The sequence below is a fragment of the Myotis nattereri genome (assembly GCF_964212035.1).
Source record: "Myotis nattereri genome assembly, chromosome: 3".
In the NCBI taxonomy this organism is placed as follows: domain Eukaryota; kingdom Metazoa; phylum Chordata; class Mammalia; order Chiroptera; family Vespertilionidae; genus Myotis; species Myotis nattereri.
This window is the reverse complement of record NC_138077.1, coordinates 46,123,565-46,150,876: the sequence shown is the minus strand read 5'-3', so window position 1 is coordinate 46,150,876 and position 27,312 is coordinate 46,123,565. Positions and strand designations below refer to the sequence as shown.

At 40.8% G+C, this 27,312-nt stretch overlaps 1 long non-coding RNA gene across 4 annotated transcripts in view; it reads right to left on the bottom strand.

Annotated features, from left to right (window-relative positions):
• Nucleotides 1–434: 434 nt before the first annotated feature.
• The window catches only part of LOC308516178, a 39,899-nt gene continuing 13,021 nt past the window's right edge, over nucleotides 435–27,312 (bottom strand). For all 4 annotated transcript variants that reach the window (XR_013995716.1, XR_013995717.1, XR_013995718.1 and 1 more), the window contains 2 exons: nucleotides 19,141–19,373; nucleotides 435–2,993 (listed from right to left, as the gene is read on the bottom strand). This is a non-coding gene — a long non-coding RNA (uncharacterized lncRNA). The remainder of the gene's footprint in view (nucleotides 2,994–19,140; nucleotides 19,374–27,312) is intronic.

The window sequence follows — 27,312 nt, the reverse complement described above, 5'->3', positions numbered from 1 at the left end:
ATGGGAATCATAATAGTAATTTCCTTTCAGAGTTTTTATAAGGATCAGGTGAAGATCCCTGTGTAAACTCTAAATTGTTGCACAAACATTGATACTTACAGCAATGTCGAACTCCTCCTTAGACCCACGCTTCTAGACCATGCTTTGTCAATCACGGTCTCCCTCATGCTGCCTGGAAACTCAGTATGAAACACACCCACTGAATCTACGAAGGTTTAGGGTCAATGGAAGGCAATGAGAGCACAGAGATTAATATAACCCTTTCCTTAGGGAGCTTAGTAGGAGAATGAGGATAAGAAACAAATATCCCATCATTGAATGCATAATTACTGAGAGCTTAATATTTAATCATTCAATAACTATTGAGGGCCAATTATGGACAAGGCATTTGGGAATTCTTGGCTGAGAATTGTTTCAGTTAGGGTAGGCTAATATCATGACTCAACACAAAACATATTTATTTTTCATTCATATAACAGTGCAAGATAGGTATGTAGGTTGCTGGGGCAACTCTCCTTCATGTAGTCATTCAAGAGCCCAGGTTCCTTTTGTCTTGTGCCTCTATCATCCCTGAGGGCCTTGTCATCATCTGGCAGAAAGAAGAAAGCATGCAGCAGTGTGCATGAGAGGTGTTCACAACCAGGCCTGGAAGCAACACTAGAGATTTCCACTCGTGTGCCATTAGGCAAAGCTCTGTCACACCCAACTAGAAAGGAATATGGAATGAGCCTTATTGTGTTTCCAAGAAGAAGAAACAGATTTTGGTGGACATCTAACCAACTTTACAATAATATAACAAGTAACAAGACAGGATCCCTACCTTCAAGGAGCTTAGAGTTCTAGGAAGGTTATGATAAACAAACATACAATGAAGATAATTTCAGCTAATAGCAGGTTCTCTGAAGAAAATAAAACAGGGGAATGTGATGGTGGCTCTGGGTGAGAGGGCCTATTTTAGATGGGAGATAGGGTTATCTGAGCAAATGACAGTGGATCTGAGACTGGAATGAAAAAAAAAAGTGATCAGTGAGGGGAGAGGCAAGGGATGGAGAGTCCAGTAAAAATACAAGTGCCCCAAGATGGGACTTGCCTGTCAAGGTGGGAACAGAGCAAAGGCCACGGTGGTGGGGGTGCTGTGAATAATGGGGAGAACGTTATAAATAAGGCCAGAGAAGTTGGGAAAGGGCTTCAAAGCCATGGTAAAAAAACAATTGGGTAAACAAGTTTCAAGATTCATGGTGATTGATATAGAAAGGAGATATCTGCAGATCTTCGGCTCACACTTCCTCAAATCAATTCACTGCTTTTCCCCAGCTCTGTTCTGTTCTGTACTGTAGGAGGGCTGACCCTGTGTATCCCAAGATCCTATGTCAGCTGTCTTCCAGCTGGTAACAGCCAACAGGAGGCACTGGCAGAAGATTGGAAGGTAAGAGAAAGGGAGAAGGAGGGTATCTCTCTCTCTCTTTCCCTTTCTTCCTCAGGCAGCTTCTACAGCAGGGCTCTGTCCCTTCATGGCTCCAGCTCCTACTATACAGGCCCTTCATGGACTAGGTTCCACTTGGTGACCTTCTCTCTTTGTCCCTCTAGTTCAGCCTGGTAGCAACCCTTGCCATTGCTAATGGTTGGACTGGCTTCCCAATTTCAATCACCTGTGTGGCCAATAAGCTGAATTAGATTTCCTGTGACACTTAGAGTGGCTTCCATTTCCCTGGTTGGACCCTGATGATGATGGATAGGTACAAGGTACAAACCACATACCATGGGAATGTTCCCTCAGTCCCTGGTACCAGGCCTGGCATATGGCAAGTCCACAGTGTCTGTCTTGTTTTTGTTTTGTTTTGTTTTTTAGAGAGAGAGAGTGTGGAAGGCAAAGTACAGAGAAACATCAATGTGAGAGAGACATATCGATTGGTTGCCTCCTTCCCCGCTCCCTGACCAGAGCTAGGGATTGAGCCTGCAACCGAGATACATTCCCTTGACTGGAATCAAACCTGGGACCCTTCAGTCCACAGGTTGATGCTCCATGAACTGAGCCAAACCAGCTTGTTCTCGAGGTTAGAGTTCAAATGTGTCCTATTGGCCTAAAACCAAGGAATCTCTAGGAAAGATCTGTTTTCATGCCTTTTCCAGATTGTGGAGACTGCCCACATTCCTTGGTTCATGCCCTCTTCCTCCATCTTCAAAGCCAACAATGGCAGATCACGTTTCTCACAATGCCACCACTCTGGTTCTGACTCTTCTGCTTCTCTTTTTTCTATTTCAGACATTTGTGATTACACTGGGGCCACAGGGTAACCTAGATGGCTAATCTCTATTTTTTTTAAGGTCAGTTGATTAGCCAGTTTAATTCCATCTGCAATCTAAACTCCCCCCTCCCCACAGGATATAATATATTCACAGGTTCTGAGGATTAGCATGTGGACATCCTTGGGGAGTCACTATTCTGCCTGCAGCAGTGACTAACAGAGCACATACATCAAAATGGGGAGAGGGCTTTTATAGAGACTTGCTACAGGAAACAGTAGCTTGGGGCACTCTACTGCACACAGTAAGAACTCCATGTCTGTGAACTAAGATGAGGGGCTATTGTACTCTGGGGAGAACATTTGTGTCCTCTGGTTCGGGGAGTCTCTCCAGAGAAGCTTGAAGCGCGGCTTGCTGTTGGAAACCCCTCTGAGTGTGCTCTTGCCTGCCATGTCTGGGATGCAATGCTGGGATGCAGCTCCTGTTAATCTCTCACCCAGGATGGCACGTAGGTTTCTTGTTTTCTCAGAGAAAGGTTCATTTCAGAGTGGGGAGTGGGTGAAGGCAAACTGTTGGATGAAGCACATGAGGCCCATCAGTTCCAATTCAGGGACAACTGGAGTTGATGCAGGCATGCCATCCAAATATAATCAAACGCCTCCTGTTGCCAGACGACATGCTATTCAGTGGGGGGATGGTGGGGGCTGTTGTGAATCCGAGATGCCTTCTGTAACTTTATCAGATGGGTACTGGGAGGAAAGAGAGGGAAATTCACTTTACTGGTAAATAAACTTCCAAACTGTAGCAAATTCCACAATAAGTGGGGGTGGGGGGGGGGTGGGGAGGCAGCGCATGCTCAGAGTGGCAGGATTTGTGACAGTGTAAACCCATGGGCAGCAGACAGCACCAGATCCCAAGGAAAATCTTGGGATCCACTCCCCCACTTGTGTGTGTGTGGAGTGGGTGGGGTAGAGAAATGAGTCTGAAGAGTATAGAGTTTAGGTAAGTAGAGAAAAGCTTTCTCTCTTTTGAACTACATTTTATGGAAATGACTTTCTTTAAACTGCTTCATTGGAACTGGAGTTCCACCATCCACTCTTCTCATCTCCTAGACCAGCACCCAAGGACAGAACAAGGTGAGAAAGACTGCCAGGCCTGATCTGAGAAGAAGGAGCCTGCCTTTAGGGACATTGGTCTGGGGTTAATGTCTTAGTCACTACAACCCAAAGGCATGCAGACTCTGATTTCAAGTTCTGAGCTTCTTGAACCACTGTGGGGTACTGAGAACATCTCAGGGAAATCTTTTGGACAGTAACCTGTTAAGGTATTGCATCTTAGTTGAGTCCTTCCCACTACCTTTGTCATTTGGGAATGCTGTGTCATTCTGGTTAAGTAACTGAGATAGAGGTAGTATAATTATATATTTTATCAGCACAGAGATGTTACATTAGGGACATTTTTCATTCTTGTAGACAATTTTTGGTTCCTGAGAACCTTGAAGGATTAATGGCTATTAACTCACTCAAAAAATGTTTAGCAGTAGGCATAGGACTCCTCTCCAAGGATATATGGGAGGCAAGAGCTGGAGAGAAGCTGACTTTGATGCTTTCAAACTTTGTACCTTATGTATCTGTTATTTATTCGAAAAATAAATATATTATAAAATATACAGAATCATTATGATCCCAACTATATACAATCAGCAGGTAGAACAAGGGAACTACAATAAAATTTAATAGCACTCAACTTGCTCTGATGATATTATTTGTCTTACCTATGATACCTCTGCATATCTTCTATGCCAGTGATGGTGAACCTTTTGAGCTTGGCGTGTCAGCATTTTGAAAAACCCTAACTTAATTCTGGTGCCTTGTCACATATGGAAATTTTTTGATATTTGCAACCATGGTAAAACAAAGGCTTATATTTTTGATATTTATTTCATATATTTAAATGCCATTTAACAAAGAAAAATCAACCAAAAAAATGAGTTCGCGTGTCACCTCTGACACGCGTATCATAGGTTCGCCATCACTGTTCTATGCCTTCCTCAATGAGCAATATAAAAGATATTTTCTGGGAGTGTGTCCATGCAACATCCACTTACTCCACTGCCATCTTATTACTCAAAGATATTTTCAAGGATTTAAAAGTTGCATTTTTTAAACAATCAAGGAAGCAGTATTTCTTATGCCACTGCTACATTAATCTATAGCTCAGGCTCAAACTGATAAGATAGTCCCCGCCCCTATGGCTTTTCCAGTTTCTTTTCAGTTTGCCAGTGAGTGGGCTGCATCTCTAAGTCTGATTCGTGGATCTCCTGTTGTTCACTCAGTCATAGTGAAACGCTGTGCATATGTCACCCTTCGTGACTGCTAGGTTTCGGTTCAGTTAACCTCCCTGTTATCACTGTCATCTCCACCGTCATTCAGCACTGTCTCACATTGGCAGCCAGCAAGCTTTTCTCAGTTCAGTGCCATAGGAGTTTTTAAGCACTTGCAACCTTTGACCATGTGCTGTGGGCGTGTGGAGGTGAATCCAAACTGTTCTGCTCCCTGAGATACTTCTTCTCTGAAGGGAGAGCGTATATATGGAGTTAGCTTTGTCTGGAGCTAGAAAGCCGTGAGGGCTGTAAAAACTATCATGACATATTATGACTGTCAGATGGGAGAAACAGGAAATGAGTGCTTCAAGGAGGAAACCTTCCTTCCTTCGATTCTCCTGAGTTCTTCGCCTGTGCTTCCTCTCTGGTCTTTATCACAGTCTGCAGTGTGTCATGTCCTTATCTCAGTCTTTTTTATTGCCTACTGTGGCCCGGGTGAGTGCCATAGTGCAACAGAGATACCAACAAAATGCTACAGAGCTTGGAGGAAGCTGAGATTAATTTCATTCTGGAGGCAGAATTTGTAGAGGAGCTAACATTTGATCAGACTTAAGGGATTGATGACATTTAGATAGCAGAGACAGAAGACAGAATAACTTAAGAGGAAGAGCAGGGCAATGAGGATGGGGTTGCTGTGTAGGGATGAACTTATCTAAACTTTAGAGGCCACATCTCTAATGTGAAGTGGACTCTGAGGCTCAGAGAGGTTAAGCAGTATGATGAAGGTCACACAGCTTGTCAGAGGTTGCTGCCAACATCAAGTAACACATGGAATAGTAGGGCTAATGTTTATATAGCACCCACTGGGTGCCCATGCTCACACAGCTAGTAAGGAGTAGAGCCATGGTACATGCTCAGGGCTCAGAAGTGAAGGCCTTAGCCACTATTCTATATCACCCTCAAAGGATAAGAAAAATGGCCCATATACCAAAGCATTCCATTATTCCTTATAACTTGAACCTGTCCCTTGAACCCCAAATGTTGTTGATCTTAAATTCTAGGTTGTTTCTGAGCTAATTAAGCTTCCCAGATAATCACCAGCCTGTTGACCTGGTACCTAGTCTGCTTGCTAGGATGTTACTCTAGGGGTGAACTTTCCCACAACTGGAGAATTTAGTTCAAACCCTGGACCCAGCTTGATTTGGCTTGGCCTAAGGCATTGGGAGAGCTGCCTACTCTAGGCCTGACTGTGGCTGTAAGCAGAACTCCTTGACTCCAGGCAGCATGCAGAAGCCTCTCTCAGTTCTGAAGTTCTACGATGGGGAAAGACATGAGCCACATAGGCATCTTCCGGGTTGATAACCTTGTTGAAGAAAGAATCAGCGTAGGACCAAGTAACGGCCAGGTATGTGAACAGCCAAATGGGACATTCTTGCCATTGCCCAATACCATGATGCCTTTTTTTTTTCAGGAGACCTTTCATTATTACTGGGAAAATGCTAACTCATGGCCTAATAGAAATCAAGTCTTGGAACTGGCACTGTGGCAGTGTTCCCTGAGAATGTTCTCCATTATTTGTTTTCATTACTGCCGTGGTGGTACCTTCAATGTCACCATTACTGCTCTTGACAGAAAAATGATCTAGAAATAAAGTTCCTTTCTATGCTCTTCCAGGGAAAAAAATAAACACTTTAGAGTGATAACATGCTATTTGTTTGTGCGTTTTAGTTCACAGTACTTTCACATATTGCACTTTCAGTCTTCCTAACAAACTTTTGGTTGTGTGAGTGGTGGTGGGAGGATGGGAGGAAGGTTGATGGAGGAGAAGCATTATTTTCTTTGGATTCATGGGGACTCTGAGGCTCAGAAAGGTTAAGCAGTATGATGAACATCACACAGCCTGTCAATGATAATATAGGGACACAGATGCCAGTTACCTGCCTCCAGACCCTATGCACTTCTCACATTTCTGAACTCCCAGAAACATGGTCCTTAGAATCGGAGAGAAGTCTCTTAGCCTGATTTCCACACCCTCCCAACTTCACCCTTAGCTATATTATTCTAAGCAAGTATGTCAAACTCGCAGCCCACGGGCCTCATGTAGCCCACAATGTATATTTTTGCAGCCCAGCCAAAACAGTATGTAAGATATGTTTTAATAAAAAAAGAAATTTTGTAACTTAATTTTTATAATATCCTGTTATACATAATTATTAATAACGACCTATAATGTTTGCTAATGACTGATTACTATAATCCTGTTCCATTCATTTCCCTTATAGACTTTACATGCAGGCACACCATTTCTCTCCACTAATACTAGCAGCGAATATTTTAGCAGCCATGTCATTAGTCTTGGACTAATGGAATATTTTGCCATGTCATTAGTCTTGGACTGACTTGTTTAGTGTGCACATCAGGAAATATTTTGCTTTCAGAGAACAAGAAAAATAGGTTTATTTGTGTTAAGCTTATTAATTTGTGCAGTTATTCAGTGTCTGGTAAGTTAATGTTCAAGAAAAAATATTAATTTTTATTAAAATGTCTATTATTTTATGTTAATGATTACTCATTTATTTTAGCCCTTTGTGTTCAGCATGTCTCTATCAAAATAAACCTACATTTCTATGAAAATTAAAGCTTCTGTTTTTTTTGTGGCCCACATAAACCTAAACCTTGTTTATTTGGCCCTTTACCTTTGAGTATGACATGCTTGTTCTAAGGAATTTGTCAGTTTCTGTTGGGAATGCAATTCAGGGCTCAGGCTCCACAGGGAGTAGATTTTGCCCCCAGAGAACAAACAATTAGCAATGTCTGGAGACATTTTAGATTGTTACAACTAGGGAGAGGGAAGTGGATGGTACCTGCATCTACTTTGTAGAAATCAGAGATGGTGGAAAACATCCTATAATGCACAGGAGAGCCCACTGTAACAAAGAATTATCCAGCCTAAGACATTAACAGAGCCGAGGGTGGGAAGCCCTGGATTTGATTAAAGGAAAAAAACTCTTCAATTCCCAGATTCCCATGAACATAGAGGGTTTTCCACGAATGTCTTCTTTTTCAAAACAATTATAGACAAAATGCATGCATTTTTCTCCTCTGACCATAATGATGATCTGCCAAATATGTCAGAACTCAAAGGGGAAATGAGGCCCAGAAAAAAAGAGGTGACTGCTCAGGGTCACCCAGCTAATGTGTGACAGGGAAGGAACAGCCGGTTCTCCTGCCCCACCTTGAAAGCATTTTCTATTTCATGATGCTACATTCCCCTGCTCACTAGCTCTGCTTTGAGCCATTTCTGACTCACTGACTTAACAAATGTTGTGATCTGAATATGCTCACTAACACAGACCTGCTTACTGAGTATTCCAATACAGAATGAGGAGGAGTGAAACAACTAATGGATCTGAGAAGAACCTCCTTGATTCTGCCTCATTTCCCTTTCGGTCCTCAGGGTCCTCAGACCCAGGCCCTTAGCACAGATGCTGGGCAGAGGGGCTTGTCCTCTCTCCTTAGGAGACAGGAGCTCAAAGATCTCTCCTGGAAACGAAACTGATACCACCTATACCCTCAGATTTCCTTGCAGGAGGTATATTACCGAAAATACCTAAGTTTCTTGGAACTGATAGGTTTTCTTTCTCTTGATTTTTCATAGCTGGTTCTGTTTGTTTTTCACTCAGCCAGTCAGTGAAACTGGGTTGGTCAGTGAAACTTTCTAAGGACTGTAGGTTTCACTTTCAGGGTCTGAAAGTTTAGGTTTGGGCTTTCAAAAGCCTTCACAAAGACAATTAGCGTGTTCAGCATTCTAGGCCAAGAGTGAATTTAAAACTGCAGGAACACAAAAAAGGCTTAGTTTTTATTGAGTAGATTGATTTATACAAAATGTTTATTTAACACGTGCTCTGTATTAGACTCTGCAATGGCAATAGAGATACAGCCCCGAGCAAGACCAAATGTTTCCTTCCCTTGATTCCTTACAGCCTGGCTGGGAAAGTTAGTCAGTAAATAGCTCCCTTCTCCCCCCTGCCATATCCCCTCCTCCAAAACAAAACAAAACAAAACAAAAAAAAGCAAACAAAAAAAACAAACAGCTTTTATTTATTCTCTTATGAAAATACTCTCAGCTTTTTTTCTTTGTCAAATTTCTTTTCAGTCTTCAAGGGTAAAATCAAATGCCAATCCATTAAAAAAAAAAAAACTTTTAGAGCCCTAACCGGTTTGGCTCAGTGGATAGAGCGTCAGCCTGCGGACTGAAAGGTCCCAGATTCAATTCCGGTCAAGGGCTGTGAGCCTGCGATGTTTCTCTCTCATAGGTGTTTCTAACTCTTTATCTCTCTCCCTTCCTCTCTGTAAAAAATCAATAAAATATGTTTTAAAAAAACTTTTAGATATTTCCCTAGACAATCAGGAAATGCTTGTTAAGTATATCTTCAACCTCTTTTCCAAATGGCTACAAAACCGTTCAGCATTTATTGTGGCTTCTTGTAGGGAAGCAACGTAGTCTGGCTGTTAAGAGATACCTGTGTTCAAATCTAAATTATATTATGTGCCTACTGGTGTCTTGGGCAGATTACTTAGCCTCTCTCTGAGCCCAGTTTCCTGGTCTGCTGTGAGGACATCATAAAGCCTCCACAGTACCTGTCATGTGGCAACTATTCAGTATGGATGAGCCTAACTCCCAGACACTAGGCTCTGTAATGTGGAGGATCCAAAAACCCAAGTGACATGGGCACTTCTTCCTAGGAGGTCATAATATAAGGGTAGACAGCAAGGTCACAAAAATGTCTGCAGAAGAGAGTCCACACATTTGCTATAAGAAGTATTTGAGATCAGGCAAAAATTAATTCTGAATAAGTGAACCTGATTCTATGCAAAGTTCTTTGAATGAATAGAATTTAAACTAGACTTTGAAGAGAGGACAGGGTCCTCCAGGCAAATCCTGGCAGGCAGGGGAGTAGGGAAATGTGTGTTGGGTATTCTCAGAAGAGGATGTGGCTTACCCAAAAGCAGTGAGTATAAGAGTACTGGGTATGGTCAGGCAGTTGTGTACCTAAAGAGTGGGGTTCTAGAGGTCAAGTAAAGGGTGAGAGGAAGAAGTTTTGTGATTGAAATGAGATGGAATAAGAGGTGATTAGCAGAGTTAATTGGAAAAGTAGACCCAAGTTCTTAAAGACTTTGAATGCCTAATATAAAGATTTGGACTTCCCCTTGAAGGCAAAAGGCTCCCAAGGTATCTTTCCTACTTAGAAGGATGGTGCAAGCCAATCACATCCCTGCCATCAAGAAGCTCACAGTTTAGTCAATGAGAGACAAGTGGAGAATGATTGCTAAAACAATGTAATGAATGAGATGCAAGAACCATGAAAAAATAAAGTGCTATGAGGTGCAGAAGAGAAAGCATCTAAGGAGGAAGCCTTGTGAGAAGAAAGGAAGAAATCTAATACTGAGTGTTCCCCCACCATTGCAGTCCCACACTGTATTATACTAACCCTTTAATTTTGTAGCTCTTCCTCTCTGGACTGTTAGTTCCTAAGGGTCCAGATACAGTGAGTATCTACATTAAACAAACTTTCAAAAATGTTGCTTAAAATGAAATATTGGCGATAACTCTGGGCATAGCATGTACAGTGGATTGGGAAGGAAGACTATTGAGGCTGGAAAACCACTTAAGGAGTTTCTACATTAGCTCAAACGAGAGTTGGTGAGGCTGGAAAAAGAGCAGTGGAGTGGGCATGGAAGGGATGAGATGGATCAGAGATAGACACAGAGGAAGAAAAAACATCAGGAACTGATTGAAGATAAAATGGATGAGAGAAGAGGTGGGGTCAGAATGTATACAAGATGTAGAATCAAGGTTCTCAGCAGAATAATTATGCCATCAACCTATCAACCCAGAGCAGAAGGGCTCAAATCACATGGACACAATACAAGTGGGAATTCAATGAATACTTGTGGAAAGAATGGATGGATGGATGGATGGATGGATGGATGGATGGATGGATAGGTGGGTGGGTGGATGGATGGGTCTTCAACATTAATCTGGGAATTATGGAATTATGGACTCATTTATTATTAAAACTGAAGGGGAGTTTATTTATCATCAACCTTCTCATTCTATATATGAGTGAAATGAGGTAAGATGGGGGAACCGAGTGCTTTTGATCACACAGCTCCTAAGTGATAAATTTAGGGCATGAAATTAAATATCTGGATGCCTAGGCTAGTGTTCTTTCCAGTATGTTATATTTTCTTCAATTCTTAAAAAGAATTTCAGAGGAAATGGTATGCATGAATATCATATCCCACTTGTAATTTTTTTAAACTAAAAGCGACATTGGAATTTCATTTCCGTTTCACTGATTAAAATAGGAATTCTGAAAGTCATGAATATTGATCAAGGAGTCCTTGCCTTTGGGGCCAAATTCTTCTAGTGGCTGTTACCTTCTACAATCCCATCTCCCCAGACATTCTTCTCTGGCCCACCCAGATCCACAACTTGCAGCTGAAAAATATGGGGTGTTCCTTGGTGAACATGTGTGGTAAAAAGGCTAGCACCATTCTGAAGGCACTTCCAAGAGTACCTTCATCACTTTGCAAATGTGATAATGACTTTTAGAAAGCTACCTGGTAATTTAATCAATCAATATCTATGAGGCACAACTCTAAAACAGCTACAGTTTTCCTTACATCACAACAAAAAAATCCTATTTGTTTTCCCCAATTTTTATGTATTGAGTGCCTCTGGTGTGCTCCTCAACACACTAGTTGTCATGGAGGAAGAGATGATAAAAGAAGTTTAAGATATGATCCCTTTTTTAATGGGTGTGAGGATACTCATGAGGAGAGGAGACTCATATGGAAGAAAAAAATCACAATAATTTATGCTGTAATAACTGTCTCTCTTTGGTAACTTTCAGGCATTAAACAACTAATAGAGTGAGAGAATCTCAAACTCAGAAGCTCAACACTTCACATTTCTTTTAGGAATTTAAGGATGATGTCAGCATCCTAGCCTATATAGGTTATCAGTCTCTGATGTCAGAGAACTACTTTCTCACTTTCTTGTCTCCCAGGGACAGTATTATGGTGGGCTAATGAATCAACTAATTAAATGTAATGTTGTGAAGCTGACTGCTAGGAGAAGGGATATTACACCGAGCCTGGGAAGAGCTACCCAGAGCCTCCTTACCTCTGTTCTCTCTTCTCTCTAATTCCTCTCCCACACTGAACCTGTTTGTCAAAGCTATACTCACATCATGCCAGGCATCGTCCTTAATATTTTCTGTGCATTACCTCATTGTCTAGTGACAACAGATTTGGAATCTTGGTGCCATCATTGCCAACACTGAGGTGTGTGTTATTAGACAACTGATCATTCTCTCTGTGCCCTTTCTTCATCTCTGTAAATGATGAGGCAGTTCCAGAGGGAGAGCAAGTGTGGAAGAGGCACTCCCATGTCAATGGCCTGTTACAGTGTGAACTAACCTTTATAAAAAAAGTGATATAGCCCTAGCCAGTTTTGCTCAGTGGATAGAACATCGACCTGGGGGCTGAAAGATCCCAGGTTCGATTCTGGTCAAGGGCACATGCCAGGTTGCAGTCTTGATCCCCAGTAGGAGCCATGCAGGAGGCAACCAATCAATGATTCTCTCTCATCATTGATGTTTCTATCTCCCTCTCCCTTCCTCTCTAAAATCAATAAAAATATTTTTTTAAAAAAAGAAGTGATGTAATTCCCAGTAAGATTTAGAATGTGCATAGTCTTTGATTTAACAACCTAATTCTGGGAATCTAGCCTATAGAAATAATAACAAGAGTACAGAAGGGTGCATGTGGCAGCATCATTGTAAAAGCACACAGGTGAAATCATCATAAATGGCTATCAACAGAAAAATAGCTAGAAACTTATGTTATATCTAGTCTATGGACTAGAATGCATATGAGGTATGAAGTTGGAAGTTTTTTTCACAATATATTTTTAAATAAAAAACAGATCAGTATGTAAGGCATAATTTCTTTTCCATAAATATGTGTGTGAGTGTACATGTATATCTATGTAGAGAGATATATATTTGATTTAACTTAAGAAACTAAGTTGACTGATAAATGTTAACAGACTAAACGAAGAAACTTTAACTTCATTATGTAATTTTTTAAAAACTTCGTAAGGTCAATGTTTAATTTTTTGTCCTTTTAGAACTTTTTAAATACAAACTCACATCTGCCTTCTAGGGAGGAGGATCTGGGTAAACAGGAGGCCCTTTCCTTCTTGGATTGCTTACCATCACCAAGAGGAGGCCTAACAGCAAATCTATTGTGTCGGGGGCAGTCAGAGGGATGAAGACTTAAGATGAGAAGAAAGACAGAGAAAACCTACTGAGAAGGTAGGAGGTTTGGGCCACCACAGGAGGTAAATAAATCAATGAAAATATCCTAGTAGGTCTCTTATGAGAAAAGGACTAACATATTTGGTTCGAAATTATTGGAGTTGCTGTCATGTCCTTTCCTCTGTGTCCAACCCCAGGCATCCTCCAACAAAGTCTACTTCACACACATACACTCACATACAAAATTTAAAAAATAAAATAATGACAAAGATGGATTTCATCATCTCTAAGCTCCCTTCTGACTAAAATGCTGGTGACTTTGTACCCTTATAATGTCTGTCCTCACCTGGCCCACCTCCACCCCACCCTCATTTCTCCCAGGCTGCCTGTCCCACCATTCATCCTCCAGATGAGCCCTGCATTCCTACACATTCCAGCTCTTCTCTGTGCCTCTCTTGGTCTAGGATCCCTCTACTTTCTCTGCCTCAAGGACCCTACACAACCATTAAAGCTGTGCTCAAATGTGCCCTTCCTAAAAATCTTGCTTGTCCTCAAAGCAGAATTAATTAACACTCCCCTCTGAGCTCCTTCTATTACATTGGGTAGAGGAAATAGTGTTGCCATCACTCTCCCCCCACAGCCCAAATGTGTTTGCTTATCTCCGTGTCCTCAGCTTCTAACACAGTGTCCCACACATTGTAGATGCTCAAAAATTATTGGTAAATACTGAATTGATGAATGAATGAATCCAGCTTTTGTCTAGCTTTGATTTCAAAGTCCTTCCTGACACTGAAGCTGAAATCTTTCTCCCTATAAAATGCATCTAGTGGTCCAAGATCTATGGGAACATTCTGCTCTAGATGCCTCTTGCTCTGCCCACAAACATGTCTCAGGGTCATTCCATCAGTTGTATATACCAGGCTGTGCTGGTCCCTGGAGTGTTCTTGAAGCTTGTTCAGATTCATAAGGTCCAGTTTTTCCAGGCTGAGGGGTGACATCTAACTGAGTTTGGGCCAGGGCCTGCCAGAGAGGTGGTATCTGGGCCAGGGGAGGTGACACTGGCACAGAAAGAGCGTTTTTCTCCAAGTAAAAGGCTGATTTTGCCCTGCGGGTAATGGCCCTTTAATAGCATAAGGATCTTGTGAAAGTCCTTGGCCTGGCCTGGCTGGGCACTGAGAACTTGCAGTGCCCGTCCTGGCATAGAAAAGCCCCACCCAAGTTCATTGATCTGTTTCTATCCTCCGACAGACCCTGAGCAGGAGTCAGCACATTTCCTTTGTGTACAGATTTTCCCTGTGCCAGGCTCACAAAGACAATTACCTGAGCTGAGAAGGTCAGGCAGACTTTGAGTTGTCCATGTCTTGTGTGTGTACCCACATGCCTTCATTGCTACCCCACTTCTCTTTTCTCTCTCCAAATGTTTCTCTTATTTTCTTTCTAGTTCTGATTTTCTTTCTTGATGTCTGTGCCTTTCTCTTTGTCTCATTTCAACCTTCCTTCCTTCCTTCCTTCCTTCCTTCCTTCCTCCCTTCCTTCCTTCCTTCCTTCCTTCCTTCCTTCCTTCCTTCCTTCTTTCCTTCCTTCCTTCTTTCTTTCCTTCCTTCCTCCCTGCTTTCCTCTCTTGCTTCCTATGTTTATTTCTTCTCAGTCTTTCTTAACTTCTGTCTCTCATTCTTACACCCTGAGTTTAGACTCTTCCTCATTGTCCTGTCCACAAGGACTTCCTTTCCCTCCTCATCCTCATGCCATCTTCTCTTCACCAGCATTGCAGAAGCCTCCCCTTTGCTCTTCTGCCTGCACTGTTGGAAGGAAGTCAGATGACTTTTTGTATTATCTCCCCCACCTTCTCCTCCAAGCCTCTGAGAAAAGAGGCCACACAGTCTCCCACTCTACTCAAAAATTGTTTCAGGTACCACCCCTGGTGCCTGACCCTTACCAGGATTCTCTTCCAAGGGTCAGGTTGACCAATGCTGATAAACAGAGAACAAACCCGGGCCCCTGGCCAAGCCAGAGGGAGGTTGGCTCTAGGATGCCTCAAGCTGAGAAGGGCAACCCAAAGAGCAGTTCTTACTCCCCCCCCCCCCATTTTCTAAGTCTGGGCAGGGTATCTCTGGGTACTCTGGCCACCTCTGGGTGGTCATGAATAAGTGCTTTGAATTTACAGGCATAAAGATGTAAGGAGATCTGCCCATTCTATAGTCTTTCCTAATTCCTCATAAAAGTTGAAATGAAGGCCCCTGCTAAGCTTATCACCACTCTGAGGGGCTTCTAGGACATGGTGTGGATACAGATGAAGTGTCTCTTCCATTAATTTATTAAATTAACATAATTGAGCAGTAGCATCTCTGGGTTTGGGAACTGAGATACAAAATGTTTCTAGTTCTCAAAGACATTATGACTTAACAGAAGACATGGATCAGTACACAGGCAAATTAGAAAAGCTTGGATAATTGCTAAGGACAGTATGGATAAGGTGTTGGAATATAAACAGACTAGCATATGTAAAGATACAGAAGAAGGAGAAACTAAGATGGCGGCATAGATAAACACCGGGAAATAGTCGCCTCCCACAGCAATTGAAAATTATCCCAAAGGACGGAGCAAACATCGTCCAGAAAAACAGGAAGGCTGGCTGAGTGTAATTTCTACAACTAGAAGAAAAGAAAAGCACGCTGAGAGCCAGAGGAGCTGCGGAGGCTGAGTGCAGAGGTACGGCGGCGGCTCGCGCGGAAAGGGGGTGGCACCTGAGGACGCGGCTGTCTTTTTGAATCACAAGCTCCCGACTGCTCTGATCTCCGGTTCTGGGAAGTCTCTGGGGACCCAGGACACATACGGGGAGAGGCTGCTCTCTCAGGCGGCAGCGGGCGAACTTGAGGGCGGATTTCCCTCAGAGGTGCTTGCAGCCATTACCGGGACACTGAGACGCGTGACTCCGGGCACGGAGAATCAGCCATAGCTTCTTTCTCCGGCCTTTTGACTCCCTGAGACCACGCCCCACCCAGGCTGCGGCAGAGGCTTTTGCATGTGAATGCCCCGGCCCTTTGCAACCTGATAATTACCTAACTGCAGCCGGGCCAGCCAGACCCGAACTTCCAAGAGAAGGCCCAAGGCCCCGCAGCGGCTTGCATTGCTTCACAGCTGAGCCTCTCTGTGGCTCCGGCTGTGTGGCCTCAGGCAGGGGCTGAATTAGCACCTCCTTAGATCCAGGAGCCCCTGTACCCAGTGGTCAGAGGGGGACCATTCTCCCACTTCAGACACAGCTGCTTCCCACAGCCAATTGGCCTGGAGGTCAATTCCTCCCAGTGATCCTACATCAACCAAGGCACCAAGAGTGCACCAAGAGTGTCCACCCCAGGTAACTGGGGAGGCTGAGCCACTGGGCCCTACAGGACACCTGGCGCGCAGGGCCACTCTATCAACACAGGGAAGCAGCCAAAATGCGGAGACAGAGAAACAGGTCACAATTGTCAGAAACGGAGGAGGACAGACAACTGGATATAGAGTTCAAGGCCACGTTTATAAGGTTTGTCAAGAATTTTATGGAAACCGCCGATAAATTTAATGAATCCCTCAAGGAGTATAGTGAGACCATGGAGGACATGAAAAAGGACCAACTAGAAATTAAGCATACACTGACTGAAATAAAGAATATTTCACAGAGATCCAACAGCAGACAAGAGGATCCCAAGAATCAAGTCAAAGATTTGAAACACAAAGAAACAAAAAATACCCAACCGAAAAAGAAAAAAGAAAAGAGATTCAAAAAGTATGAAGATAGTGTAAGGAACCTCTGGGACAACTTCAAGCGTACCAACATCAGAATTATAGGGGTACCAGAAGGAGAGAGAGGGCAAGATATTGAAAACCTTTTTGAAGAAATAATGACAGAAAACTTCCCCCACCTGGTGAAAGAAATGGACCTACAAGTCCAAGAAGCGCAGAGAACCCCAAACAAAAGGAATCCAAAGAGGACCACACCAAGACACATCATCATTAAAATGCCAAGAGCAAAAGATAAAGAGAGAATCTTAAAAGCAGCAAGAGAAAGACAGTCAGTTACCTACAAGGGAGTACCCATCCGACTGTCAGCTGATTTCTCAACAGAAACCATGCAGGCCAGAAGAGAGTGGCAAGAAATATTCAAAGAGATGAATAACAAGAGCCTGCAACCAAGATTACTTTATCCAGCAAAGCTATCATTCAGAATGGAAGGTCAGATAAAGAGCTTCACGGATAAGGAAAAGCTAAAGGAGTTCATCACCACCAAACCAGCATTATATGAAATGCTGAAAGGTATTCTTTAAGAAGAGGAAGAAGAAAAAGGAACTCTTACCATTTGCCACAGCATCGATGGAACTGGAGAGCGGATAAATACCACAAGATCTCACTTATTTGTGGAATATAATGAACAACATAAACTGATGAACAAGGACTGATCCAGAGACGGAGAGGCTTTGATTGGACTGTCGGGCCTTGGAGGGAAGGTAGGGGAGGGTGGGGGCAAGGGGGAAGGATCAACCAAAGGACTTATATGCAAGCATATAGGACTAACCAATGGACACGGACAACGGGGGGGGGGGGGGGTGAGGGGATGAGCGGGGGTGGGGGGGGTAGAGGGTACACATATGTAATATCTTAATCAATAAAAAAATATTAAAAAAAAGAAAAGAAATATAAACTCAAAAAAAAAAGATACAGAAGAAGACATTTGAGTCCTTAATTTTTGCAGAAAACAACAATAAAAGAACATTTGTATACAGTAGTCTCCCCCCTTATCTGTAGGAGTTACATTCCAAAATACCCAATGACAGTACTGAACCAATATATGCCATGGATTTCCCTATACATGCATACCTATGATGAAGTTTAATTTATAAATTAAAGTAGGAAATTTCACAGATAGATTTGTTCTTACCATAAATCTTGGACCTAACATACAGTTTTTTTCTTTCTTTATTAAGTTGAGAACTTTCACCTTTTCACTGAAAGGAAGCACTTTACAGATTCTCTTTGGCATATCTGACTTGCCAGCATCATTACTCTATTGCTTTGGGGCCATTATTAAGTAAAATAGGGGTTACCTAAACACAAGAACTGGGATACCAGGATAGTCAATCTGATAACCAAGATGGCTACTGAGTGACTAATGGATGGGCAGTGTATGCATCATGGAAACACCGGACAAAGGAATGTTTCACACCCCAAACAGGACTGAGTGGGACAGAGGGAAATTTTATCATGCTATTCAGAATAACATACAATTTAAACTTTATGAATTGTTTACTTGTGAAATTTGCCACTTAATATTTTCGGACTGAAGTTGACCACAGGTAACTGAAACTATGGAAAGCAAAACTGTGAATAAAGGGGGACTGACTACAGTATATGCAAAATGCTCAGGAGAACTGTTACTAATTATAATGGGGGGGAGTATGAAAAAAAATGAGCGAAGTCTTAACAAAAACTAATGGTCAAAGATTTGACTTGCTTTCTACCTCCACAAAACTCTGATATTTTTATTTGAAGTTGATATATGTTCATCAGTCCTGATTCCCCTTAAGCCCTGATTCCAGATCAGACATACTGCAGACAGAAGAAAGACATGGTAGAAAGAGGATTTAGAACCAAGAGGCTGAATCATAGTTGTCTTTAAAATGCCACTTTGAACAAATCCCTTCTATGTTAGCCTTTATTCCAAGGCTCCATCAACATTAAAAGTGATGTTGTTTCCCAGACTGATAGCCAACTGGTGGGTTCTGTCATGACCCTGCAACTGAATCTTCTGTGTCCTCCATTATCAGTCCCGAATTCCTAAAGCAACAGTATTTTGGGGGAGAAAATGTGGGGTATATTTTCACACATTTTATAAATGAGGAATAGAAAAATATTTGAGTCCTACACCTCACCCCCAACCTACCATTCACCACATCTTTCCACTCAAGTAGATGGAAAGAGGCAGATAAAAGGCTTGAGTTATATCTTAAAACCAAACAAACAAACAAAAAACTGTATGGAATGAAGCAAGAAGATAAGCCAGTTCAGCTCCTAATTTTAAGATTGGGGAAAATTAGGCCCAGAAAGAAGAGTGGCTTAGCCAAGTTCACATAGCAAGTTAGTGATACAGCTAGAACTCAGAGCCCTGTGGAGCCAGCTGCCAGTGCTCTGTATTACACTCAATGTGTCCACATCCCTGCCTCAGTTCCCCAGGTGCCCTATGACCAGATTCTCTCCCCATTCTGATACCTGTTGTCCGCAGTAAGGCTCCATCATTCACAGAGATAGCCCATATCCTACAGAGCACATCAGGGCCACTTCAAAGTGTGTCTTGGTGAGTTCATGAGATCTGTCACCCTTCTTCCAGGTGGGTCATTGAGGCTTTCTGCAACAGGCAGGTGTCCCATTGGCAAACGCCGGCATTGTTTCATGGAAGTGGGTTTCTGCTGACAGTCTTGAGCCATAGCAAATTCTCTTCTTGCCTATACAGAGAATGGGTGAGGTACAATATAGAGGTAGGGTAGAGGAGATGGAGACCTACTTATTTCTTTGCTAGAGGACATACACACTTCCAATTTCAACCAGGACAACATGCATAGAATCACAATCCTCCCTCCTAACCCTCAGGAAAGAAAACTGATTCTTTATCCATAGAAATAACATGATTGACATCGGGAAGGGTGAGAGGAAGTCAGCTTTGTGGGCATTTATATAAATAATAATTTTCCACTGGGAGCTGTGAACTCTCCTTGTCTTTTCTATTTTTAAATGTTAATTGCTTCTAATTTTGTTTACATAGGCGGAGCTAATGAGAACATAACCATTGAACTTAACATTTCTGTTTTTGGACACTTGTGATTTATTTTTGCACACATGCACCAAATTAATGCTAATTATTTTAAAGGATCAGGGTTTCTATTCCAAGAGGGATGACGACAGAATGTCAGTTTGCAGTCTCTAAGCATAATGTCCCAATTATCAATGCATTCCAGACCAGAATGGACTTGGCACCTTCTAGAAGGGATTTGGCTGCACTTTTATCAGCAAGTCCATGGACGTAGTTTTATTAAAACTTGCTTTCTAGTAACTGCTGAGTATGCCTATACTTTCTTCTGTCTCAAGGGCTTTTTAGTGCCATATAAGAATTCCAAATACCCACTTTTCCATATCCAGGTACAATACTTCTCTCATAGAGTGTTTTTGATCTTTTTGGTGGAAGATAAATGTTACTTCTGTGAAATTCCTAGAGTTTGTTGCTAAGTCTTTCCTCAAAGCACTCTCTACATTGTATTGAAATTATTTATTCACCTCTTATCTCCTTTGTGCTTATAAGCCTCTTTGTGACAATATCTTATCTGAGTTATCTTTGTCCCCACTGCATGTTAAACTTCTCCTGTGCCTTGTATATATTATTAAGTGCTTTGTGCATTGATTTAATTGAGGATTTTTATACCTAATATTCTACCTGCCCCAATAAGATTTTAAGGAAGGTTTAAATAAATGTATATGAAACAAAAGAATAAATACATCTACACACAAAAAATGACCAAAGTCTATAATAAATTATATTAATAATCTGACTTATCTGAATAAGCCAAAATTTAACTCATACCTAGAAAAAAAACCCAAAGGTCTGTGCTGTGAGAGATGGTTGGAGAATAGTGACAAAGGATTTAAAACTTGACCCTTCCACCAAAGGAACCAAAACTTCACATAGGATATTTCCTCAACACAAATGTTAAGATGAGCACAGCAGATGAAAACCACCCCACTGGTGGAAAGGGGTCACTGACTACATTGAATGAATGTGGAGCATGTAGTGGCCAAGGAGATATGGCCACAGAAGAAAACCAGTAAACAGGTCCATCATAATTTGTTCTTATACCATTCACTTATTCACCCAACAAACTTTTATTGAGAAGCTTGATGTCAAGCACTATGGAAAGGTGAAAATGAACTCTTTAGACCAGAGGTCAGCAAACTAACCCAATGGGCCAAATCTGGCTCACCATCTGTTTTTAGGAATGAAGTCTTATTAGAATACAGTCATGCCCATTCATGTATATATTGTCTAAGGTAATTTTTTTTTCTCTACAACTTCAGAGTTGAGTAGTTCTGACAGAGACTCAATGTCCTACAAAGAGTCAGAGAGAGGGAGGAGCTAACAATGATAAGATTTCTCTTGAGAAACTGGGCAGAAAGTAGCGCTACTCTCTGGTATTGTGATCCCTCCAACTTCGTTCTTCTTTCTCAGGATTGCTGTGGCTATTCCGGGTCTTTTTTTATTCCAGATGAATTTTTGGAGAGTTTTTTCTAGACCTTTGAAGTATGCCATTGGTATTTTAATGGGGACTGCATTGAATCTATAGATTGCTTTGGGTAGTATGGACATTTTAACGATGTTGATTCTACAAATCCATGGACATGGTATGTTCTTCCATTTGTTTATGTTATCCTCTATCTCTTTTTTCAATGTCCTGTAGTTTTCTGAGTACAGGTCTCATACATACTTAGTTAAGTTTACTCCTATGTATCTTAATTTTTTTGGTGCAATGGTAAATGGAATTTTTTTGTTTGTTTCTCTTTCTATGAATTCATTATTGGTATATAAAAATGCCATAGATTTCTGGGTGTTAATTTTGTATCCTGCTACATTGCCGAATTCATTTATTAGGTCTAGTAGTTTTTTGATGGAGTCTTTGGGGTTTCCTATGTATAGAATCATGTCATCTGTGAATAAGGACAGTTTTACTTCTTCTTTTCCAATTTGGATGCCTTTTATTTCTTCTACTTGTCTGATCACTATGGCTAGCACTTCCAGTATTATATTGAACAGGAGTAGTGAAAATGGGCACCCTGTCTTGTTCCTGTTCTTAGGGGAAATGAGTTTGGTTTTTGCCCATTGAGTATGATGTTGGTTGTAGGTTTGCCATATAATGCTTTTATTATGTTGAGGTATGATCCCTCTCTATTTACATTTTGCAGAGAGTTTTTATCAAGAAAGGGTGTTGGGTTTTGTCAAATGCTTCTTCTGCATCGATTGATATGATTATGTGATTTTTGTCTCTCAGTTTGTTTATGTGATGTATCGCATTTATTGATTTGCAGATATTGTACCATCCTTGCATCCCCAGAATAAATCCCACTTGGTCATAGTGTATGATCTTTCTATGTAATGCTGAATCCGACTTGCTAGAATTTTGTTGAGAATTTTATCATCTATGTTCATCAAAGATATTGGCCTGTAGTTATTTTTTTTTGTGGTGTCTTTATCTGGTTAAAGGGATTAGGGTAATGCTGGCTTCATAGAAGGAGCTTGGAAGTGTGCCTTCCTCTTGAATTTTTTGGGATAGTCTGAGGAGGACAGGTTTTAGTTCTTTGAATGCTTGGTAGAACTCCCTTGTAAAGCCTTCTAGACCAGGGCTTTTGTTTGCTGGAAGATTTTTTATCACTGCTTAACTTCTTCAGTAGTTATCGGCATATTCAGATTTTTTATTCTTCTTGATTGGGTTTTGGGAGCTTGTATTTTTCTAAGAATATGTCCATTTCATATAGGTTGTCCATTTTGTTGGAATAGAGTTGTTCATGGTATTTTTCATAATTGTTTGTATTTCTGTGGGATCAGTTGTTACTTCACCTTTTTCATTTCTGATTTTGTTTATTTTGGATCTCTCTCTTTGCTTCTTGGTGAGCCTGGCTAGAGGTTCATCAATCTTGTTTATCCTTTCAAAGAACCAGCTCTTGGTTTTGTTGATCTGTTGTATTTTTGTTGTTGTTTTTTACCTCTATGTTCTCTTTCTCCACTCTGATCTTTTTTTATTAGTTGCTTCCTTCTGCTTATGCTGAACTTTTCTTGTTGCTCTCTTTCTAACTCTTTGAGTTATAGGGTTATATAATTTATTACCATTTATTTCTTGTTTTTTTGAAGTAGGCCTGCAGAGCTATGAACTTCCTTCTCAAGACTGCTTTCACTGTGTCCCATAGATTTTTGATTGTTGTGTTTTCATTGTTGTCTGTTGCCATGTGGCTTTTTATTTCTTCTTTGATCTCTTTGGTAACACAATCATTATTTAATAGCACACTATTTAGCCTCCAGATGTTTGATTTTTTTTCATTGTTTTTATTTTAGTTGATTTCTAGTTTTATGCCATTGTGATCTGAGAAGATGCTTGATATGATTTCTATCTTCTTGAATTTGAAGAGACTGTGCCTGTGTCCCAATATGTGGTGTATCTTTGAAAATGACCCATGTGCACTTGAGAAGAATGTATATTATGTGACTTTGGGGTGAAATGTTCTGAAGATGTCAATTAATTCCATCTGATCTAGTGAGGCATTTAGGAATGATGTTTCTTTGCTGATTTTTTGTTTAGAGGATTTATCCAGTGATGTTAGTGGAGTATTAAATTCCCCTACTATGACTGTATTGGTGTCAATATTTCCCTTGATATCCTCCAGAACTTTTTTTTTTTATGTATTTGGGTGCTCCTGCATTGGGTGCATATATGTTTACCAGAGTTAATATCTTCTTGTTGAATTGCTCCTTTTAGTATTATGAAGTGGCCTTCCTTATCTCTTGTCATGGCCTTCACTTTGAGGTCTAATTTGTCAGATATAAGTATTGCTACCCCAGCTTTTTTTTTCATTTGCATTTGCCTGAAAAACCTTTTCCATCCCTTCACCATCAGATTGTGTGAGTCCTTTGTTCAGAGGTGGGTTTCTGTAGACAGAAGATATATGGGTCATGTTTTCTTATCCACTCAGCTAATTTATGTCTTTTGATTGGGGCATTTGATCCATTTACATTTAAAGTTATTATTGATAGGTACTTGTTTGTTGCCATTTTTATTCTTTATGCCCATGTTCCTTCTTCCCTTCCTATTTATTCTTTTTACAGCAGTCCCTTTAGCATTGCTTGCATTGCTGGTTTGGTGGTCATAAACTTCCTTAGTCCTTTTTTGTTTTTGAAACTCCTGATTTCACCCTCAACTTTGATTGATAGCCTTGCTGGGTACAGTATTCTTGGATTCATACCCTTCCTTTGCATCACTTTGTATATTTCATTCCATTCCCTTCTGGCTTGATGTGTTTCCATTGAGAAATCAGTGGATAGTCTGATGGGAGATTCTTTGTAAATAAGTTTCTGTGTCTCTGTCTGGCAGCCTTTAAGATTCTTACTTTGTCATTGGTGTTTGCTAATTTAATTATAATGTGTCTTGATGTTGGTCTTTTGGGGTTGATCTTGTTTGAGACTCTGTGAGCTTCTTGGACTTTGTGAGTTTTTTCGTCTTCCCAATATCAAGAAGTTTTCTGTCATTATTTCTTCAAACAGGTTTCCTATGCCTTGCTCAGTTTCCTCTCCTTCTGGGACCTCTATTATGTGGATATTGTTTCATTTCGAGTTGTCCCAAAGTTCCCTTAGGCTCTCCTCCTGTTTTTTTTTTGTTTGTTTGTTTGTTTTGTTTTATAATATATTTTATTGATTTTTTACAGAGAGGAAGGGAGAGGGATAGAGAGTTAGAAACATCGATGAGAGAGAAGCATCGATCAGCTGCCTCCTGCACACCCCCTACTGGGGATATGCCTGCAACTAAGGTACATGCCCTTGACCAGAATCGAACCTGGGACCCTTCAGTCCACAGGCTGACGCTCTATCCAGTGAGCCAAACCAGCTAGGCTCTCCTCCTGTTTTTTAAGCTATACTACCAAGCCATGGTTCTCAAAACTGTCTGGTACTGGCACAAGAACAGACATATAGACCTATGGAACAGAACAGACAACCCAGAAATCAACCCAAGCCATTATGCTCAATTAATATTTGACAAAGGAGGCAAGAGCATACACTGGAGTCAAACAGTCTCTCAATAAATGGTGCTGGGAAATTTTGTCAAATACATGCAAAAAAATGAAACTAGATCACCAACTTATACCATACACAAAAACAAACTCAAAATGGCTAAAGGACTTAAATATAAGATGGGAAGCCATAAATATCTTACAAGGCTTCATAGTCAGCAAAATAACAGACATATGTCATAGCAATATCTTTACAGACACAGCTCCTAGGGCAATGGAGACTAAGGAGAAAATAAACAAATGGGACTACATCAAAATAAATAGCTTCTTCATAGCGAAAGAAACCATCAACAAAATAATATGCATGGGGAAACATATTTGCCAATGATATTTCAGATAAGGGTTTAATCTCCAAAATTTACAGAGAACTCATACAACCTAACAAAAGGAAGATAAACGATCCAATCAAAAAATGGGCAAAGGACCTAAATAGACACTTTTTTAAAGAGGACATTCAGAAAGCCCAGAGACATATGAAAACATGCTCAAAGTCACTAATAAACCAAGAGATGCAAATCAAAACAACAGTGAAATACCATCTCACACCTGTCAGAATGGCTATCATCAACAAATCAACAACTGACAAGTATTGAGAAAAAGGAACCCTCTTTCACTGCTGGTGGGAATGAAGACTGGTGCAGCCACTGTGGAAGACAGTATGGAGTTTCCTCAAGCTAAAAAAGGAACTCCCATTTGAACTAGTAATCCCACTTCTAGGAATATATCCCAAGAAACCAGAAACACCAATCAGAAAGGATATATGCACCCCTATGTTTATAGCAGCACAATTTATAATAGCTAAGATTTGGAAACAGCCTAAGTGCCCATCAGCAGATAAATAGATTAAAAAACTGTGGTACATCTACATAATGGAATACTATATCACTATAAAAAAGAAGTAATTTTTACCATTTGCAGCAGCATGGATAGAACTGGAGAGCATTATGCTAAGCAAAATAAGCCAGTCGGGGAAAGATAAATATCACATGATTTCACTCATATGTGGGATATGATGATCAACATAATTTGATGAACAAGAATAGATCCAGACAAATAGCAGGGGAGGAAGGGATTAGAGTGCAACCAAAGGATTTGTATGCATCCATATTAGCATAACCAATGGACACAGACATGGGGGTGGTGGGGGCTTGCCAGGCTTGGGAATGGCTAGGGGCGGATGAGGGGGTGTGGCAAGCAGGGAAAAAGGAGACATATGTAAAGCTTTAGACAATAAATTTTTTAAAATGCCAAAAAAAAGAAAGAAAGTAAAGCTCATCTCTGAGATGGGAAACACATAAGAAATAAGCACTTTAGAAGAAGGAAAAATATTCGCTCAATTTGGGACATGCTGAATTTGAGGTGCATATGAGAGACTTTACAAGGAAGTTAAATATGTGGGTTTGAATCTTGGGTGGGTAATCCAGTCTAACAATCTGATATTGGGAGTCATTAGAATCCAGAGAGTAATTAAAACCACTAGAATAAGTAAAATTTCTGAGGGAGAGTATTTAAAGTGAGAAAAAAAAAGGGTCAAAGGAAAAAAGTAAAAAGCCTGATGAATGTCAGCACTTAATAGAAGAACAGATCTCAGGTACTCCTTGAAAGAGCCTGAGAAAGAACATCCAGGAAGATAGGAAGAAAACCAGCACAGTTTAATGTCACAGAGCCAAGGGACATGATCTAGCAAGGGCAAGAGTTTCAAATAATTAGAAAATGTCTATTGCAATAAAGATTAAAGCAAAGCTATAGCGAGGGCAAATTTACTACTGATTTCATGACAGCAGCTCCAGTAGAATGGTGAGAGCAAGAACAAGACTGCAGTGAGCCGAACCAGGAATGGGAGGTGAGGAAGTAGAGACCTACAGAGCATATGTGAAGGAATTTGGGTAGGTCAGACAGCTGCTGATAGTCATTAGAGGGAGGCTTCTTTTCTGTCTTTGTCATTTTTTTTTAATGAGGAGAGATTTGGTCATGCTTAAATATTAGTTAGGAGGAAGCAAGGATCACATTTGAATAAGTCACCAGGAAAATTTTGTTTCTGGAGAAGACTTCACAAGTTTTGTCCCCTTAGAAAGAGAAAATCCAGTAACCCAATGTGTTCTCTTTTTGTATTTAGTTTCCAAGAAGCTTAGAATCGAATTCAGTTCCCCTTAGATGTCTGGTAGTATTCACAGCCACTTCCTTCATCTGCTTTCTGTTCTGTTTTAAATCTCAATATCTTATTTTTTAAGGAATAATTACCATGAGAAGTTTATAAGGCACTTTCATACTTGAGAACTCACAGCATCCATCCTCCGTTCAGCACAAATTTAATGAGTGCCTGCTGTGACCATACACTTTGCACCATGCAATAGACACAATGATGAGTAAGACAACACAGTTGCTACTTTTACAATCTAGTTCAGGAGACTAGACATTAATGGAATTATTATACTGATAATTACAACTGTGGTAAATGGAGGAAAAGAAAGTACTGGAAGCCTCAAAACTCTGAGGGGTCAGGAAAAGTATCCTTGAGACTGAAGGATGAAAGAGACTCAGAGATAGCTAGAGTAACATCCAGTC